Here is a 6,012-nt window from a genome sequence, read left to right as displayed (position 1 = left end):
CAATCTATCATACACTCTATCAAAACAGCTTCAGCTGTGTGTGGGCATTCTACATACACGAACCTGTCATGCACAATACTTTTTAAAATGTTAACATAATGAAAAAAAACTATATGCAATTAATAACGTTTACAAGTACACAAATACGTAAGTATCATACCGTAATATGCGACTTTGCATATTCCAATCATCATCAATGTAGTGACATGTAATGACCATATATCTTTTCTTTTGGTTGCTAGCTGTCCACATGTATGTTGTTAAAGCAATCCTACTCCCAATCTTTTCTAAGAGCCCCATGATCTTCCCATTTTCATGTTGAAATATCTTGATGATATCATTTTTAACTGTGTTTCTACAAGAATCTTGAACAAATGTTGAAAACCTTCACAATATATTCTAGAGCCCAAATGTTCTACCATTGAAAGGGATATTCATGAAGTATTATCATATTAGAAAGATCTTCTCTTGACTTATCTGGATCAAAATGATAATTACTCAAATAAGTAGATGACCCATCTACTTTCTTTTGCTCTTTCAACAGGATGACTTGTCTTATATCCTTGTATGGCCTTCTTTTGCAAGACAAAAAATGTTTATGCAAATGGTTTGTTTCATCCGATCTTTTACCTGCCATAGGTTTGTTGCAATAATTGCATATAGCTTTCTCTTCTTTATTAATAGTTTTTTTAATGAAATGATTCCAAACCACCTATGTCTTTCTTTTCTTGCTATCATTAGTCAATTCAATAGCATCACCATCGGAAGGTTGAGAATTAGCCTTCTCACAACTACCCACATGATCAAGTGTATTTTGATTTTGAGTTTGTGTGGGAGAAGAGCTAGTTTCTGATTTCTTAGATTGAAGCAACCCAAATTGATTTTCCATCTTAAAAGAAAAATGAAAAAAAGAATAAATAAACTCTTGTGACACGAATTTATAATCAAATATGCAAATAATAAAACTGATATAAGATATAATGAGAATATATGGCCCTCGTTGGTATTTCTTACTAAACATATGAATATAAATACTATAAATTTAAATTCTTGTTTAGAAAAAAAAAAAACAAATATTTAACTAATAGACATCACAAAGAATACATTAATAGAAACCACAATGTTAATTTCCAATTGGAACAACCATGAACGAATACATTAATAGAAACCACAATCTTAATTTCTAATTGGCAGATAAGTAAATTGTTTTAAAATTTAAATTTATAATAAATTAATAGAAACTTGATGTAATAAGTGATTAATAACAATATTAACAAATTATAAAATTGCTAATTAAGTTTTCAATAATATAATATATAGATAACTATAATTTCCTCTATCACCAAAATACCTCGTGATTTTTTTCAACTAGTTTTCAAGAGTAGATGCAGTGTTAATACTTATTACAAATGAAAAACCGCTCGTGAAAAGAACTCAAGAAGTGAAACGTTGAAATGGCATCAACCGTGTAGACGAAGAGAAAACATTAAATGTTTGCGGGAATTGAAAAGAAGAAAAAGGTGGTGAGGTGAACGGGTGAAAAATAACGTGGTGAGGTGAACCGGTGGATAAAAAAAATAAAGACATGTAACAACGTACAACAAAACAGTAACAATTATCTATATATTTTATAAATAAATAAAAAAAGAAACAATTATCTATATATTTTATAAAAAAACAATGATCAATATAATTTTTACTGTATAAATATATTGGTTTTATTAAAGAACAAGTCACATCATAAATTATAAAGTCCAAAATATTCGAATGTAGATATATATATATAACAATATATATGTTTATTTATTGTGGTTTTTGACTGGTACTCATTTAGATTGTCAAATGAATTAAACTAATAAATTTGTAAGTGTTTGTATTTTAGAGATTGAAACTATGTTATGACAAATATTCTAGAAAATACTAATATATTGGATAATAAAACTATATTAAGGTGATGAAGAACCTACTTTTTAACTTGGATACACTCAAGAGCACATATTAGATAATAAGTATAATCATAATCTTTGAAATAATTTTGTTATCATTGAAACATTTGAGAGAAATTTTGTCTCAAAGTGTATAACTTGTGTTTAAAAAACTCAAGAACTAAAATGATATCACATCTAGTTAACATGTTTAAGAATAGTTTTATTATTTTGGTTATAAAAAATGGAGTCTTAAAATTTGTACAACTTGTGTTTTAAAAAAACTTAAAGACTAAAAAGATATCACATCTAATTAATTAAATTTAAAAGTCGATTTTAGATTAATTTATTCATAGAAATGAATGTTAAAATTATCAAGTTGTCGCAACTTGTGTTCTAAAAGAATAAAAAGATGTCACGTCTAATTAATCAATTTAAAAAATAAAAAATAAAAACAACTTATTTAATTAAAAAAATTAAAACTATCAAATTATCTTTATTTGTGTCTTGATAACTCAGAGAATTAAAATAGATGTAATATCAAATTAATCATTTTAAGAAATTTTGGCTCATTTAGAATAATAACTAACTAATTATAAATGAAATCACTAAAAGAAAATAACAAAACAAAGAAAAATAAAATAAGTTTAATTATTATCTACCGTAATGTACAAACAAAGTTTGAGATTATAATACATCACAATTATTTATGGACATAATATTAAAGATATAATTATAATAAAATTAAATATTTTTAATGATTGAACGATTATAATTAATTAATAGTATAAAATCTCTTTACACTTATTATACATATAATTTATATATCAAACTACTTTTTTTTGACTTAGTTACAAATGGCTTTTGCAAATAGATACTATTTTAAGGATGTCTAAGTTTGCAATGTCAATTTCCTTAAAATATTAGTTTTTTTTTCTTTTTAATTAAAGAGTTTACCTTTTCAAAAAGGGACTTCTTACATCCAATTTTTTTTTAAGTTAATCAAAGGAAGAAAGAAAGAAAAAAAATTAAATAAATATATATATATATACAATTAATATAATTCATTAAAATTCATTCATAAAAAACAAAAAACACAAGTTTTACAAAAATTACGATAAAATAGGTGGCCTCCAGTACCACATTGTCGATGTTTTCTCATTACGTACGGGAATTTGATGACATTTTAGTTTATCACGAGTTTGTTGTTCTTCTTCTTCATCTTCTTGTTCTTGAGAATGTCGAGGGGGAAGTACTGCAGAAGCTTGGAATCTGAAAGCTTTGTTGATACATATTATTAAGTAACTGAGTAGTAGACTCAGGTGTGTTATAACAAGTATTGAACCTGTTATACAATAATTCATCTTTGCTCGATGCAAAGGATAGTCAACAATTGTCTTCTTGTTATGGTTGTTTGTTGTCAATGTTAAAGTGTTCCCCCGACGTGAACCCATAGGATGAGGAAACAATTGAGTGTCAGGCGGCATATTAATCATATTAATGCATAACAAATTCCACAATAGAATACACATTATGTGGTTGAACTTGTTGAGAGCTTTGCGAGAGAGACGGGAGAATACAGTTGGGGTTCAGCGTGTTTGGCAATACTTTATAGAGAATTGTGTTGTGCATTTAAACCAAGTGTTATGTCGATCGGTGGATGTTCACATCTACTTCAAACTTGGGCATGATACCATATGCCATTTCGTGCACCAATAAGTAATATTGAGCATCATTTTCTATTCGCAAAAAGGTGAATATCAAAAAAAGATAAATATTGTATTTATAAAACTATTGATTAATTCACTACTGTTCAAATTTATTTTAATAGATATAGTGTAAATGGTATGAAATTTGGTGATACACCTCTTTATCATACCGTTGAATATCGATCAAAAATTGATTGCATGGGCGTTAACAATGTAATGTATTAAAATATTAATTTATTTCTATTATTTTATTTCTTCTTATGCATACTTTACTAACAAACCTTATATATCAAATTTTTTAGAAGTCCTATCTACGTCTAACCTACGATAATTCATAAGAGAATTAGCTATGAAATGCATCTACAGGTTTGATTTGCTTCTATATAATACAAATGTGTCAAACAGATATAATGAAATTACAATTTGAACTACCATAAGAAATTTCACATCCACCAAGGAACATGAAAAAATATCATTAAGGTAGATTTGTATAAACAAGTTGGTTATAATTGGATATTATTCTACGAAAATGAGAACAAATAGTGGAACGAGATAATCATATTCTTTATGGCCAACCTCTAAATGTTGAATTTAAACATACATATTTTGGTTTTGCAAAAATTTCAAACGATTTATTTCTGTAGAAAATCAATTGGTTGATTCTCGTGTCAATCCACCCCAACATCCACTACAATCTACCAAAGTTTTTTTTTTAAGGAACCAATGTCCAACGCAACACAATAAAATCAATACTATATACCAACACCACTTGACATTCAACCACCTCCTCACGCTTATTACCACACACCACATCAATCCTATAGATTCACGCAACGGGAACAAATTAATTTTGACAACCGACAACCACAACAAGAAGACAATCATCGATTATCATTTGCATCAAGCGAAGAGAAATTATTATATCATGTTCAATACTCGTTATATACACATGAGTTCGTTCCTTAGTTACTTTAATAATATGTATCAACAAAACTTTCAAATTCCAAGTTGTGGGAATGTATATACTCCGTTAAATCAAATATCCAATTGGGCTCAATGTAGAAATAATTCTTATGCCGCACTTCCCATTTGACACCTAAAGAACAACAAGATGAAGAAGAACAACAACAACAACAAACTCGTGATATACCAAGACGTCGTCAAAATCTCATACTTGTAAGAAAATCTTGACAATGTAGTACTGAAGGCCACATTCGACATTAATTTTATCATAATTTTATAAAATGTGTTATTGTCTTTTATGAATTATATGTATATACATATGTATTATATTAATTATACATATATATATATATATATATATATATTATGTTAACTTAAAAAAAAAAATAGAAGTAAGAAGTTCCTTTTTTAAAAGTGATTTCTTTAATTAAAAAAAATTAATAACTTAAAAAAATCACTATTGGTAAATACTACTTGTAACTAAATAAAAAAATTAGTAGTTTGATAAATTTTTTATTAAAAAGAAAATTGTTTCATAATTTTTTTATTTTAAATTGGATTATTGAAAGAAAAAAAAACTATATATGGTTTTAGTTTTGGCTTAAAAGGAAAAACGTTACTAGTTATTATTCACTATGATTGATGTGGTATGCGTCATTATATTTTATATCTAATATACATGAGGCGGTGCAATGCTAGAAAAAAAATAAGAGATGAAAATGATTATGACTTGTGTGTGGAAGGTGGGACCACACAAAACTTATTTTTTTGGTTTTTATTTAGGCAAATCACCTTTTTTATATCTAAGTAGAGAGATGTTATTTTAGATCTGGCCAAAAATCTAAAACACTTTCTAACTCATTTAAATTTTAATATTTTAGTTTCTAACGTTAATTTTGTTATTAAATATGTTAATTATCTTCGTTTATATAACTATGTGGTGTGTTTATCATCTTCTATATGCCTATACACTACAAAAATTTATAGAATTTGTAAGAGTTTTTTTTTTTGCCATAAAATATTTGTATAAAATAAGTGTTTTCTTGTACGATTAATAAGAGATCAAATGACTGCAAATTAAAAAGAGAAAAAAATATTTTAAAAAATAATTAACTATATTTTTTTATTTTGTTCTTCATCATCCTTAATTTTAAGTTTGTTCCTCAATTTCTTAAAAGTTCAAATTATTAAAATAAAATATAATTCACAAACTAAAAAATCCTAAATATAATCATCGTTATATTATTTGAACCTTATATCATTGGCTTGCCATATTTTCCAGAATTTTATTTGCAGTCTTTGTTATAAATATGCATAACTAAATCAAGATACCAATGTTAATTTACATCAGAAAATGATATAGAAAACTGGTATGAAATGGAATCACTTTTTATTATTTCTTTCGTTCTAAAATA

The sequence above is a fragment of the Cicer arietinum genome, chromosome 5 (assembly GCF_000331145.2).
Source record: "Cicer arietinum cultivar CDC Frontier isolate Library 1 chromosome 5, Cicar.CDCFrontier_v2.0, whole genome shotgun sequence".
Classification (NCBI taxonomy): Eukaryota; Viridiplantae; Streptophyta; class Magnoliopsida; order Fabales; family Fabaceae; genus Cicer; species Cicer arietinum.
The sequence above is the reverse complement of the archived record's forward strand: the minus strand, read 5'-3'. Positions refer to the sequence as shown.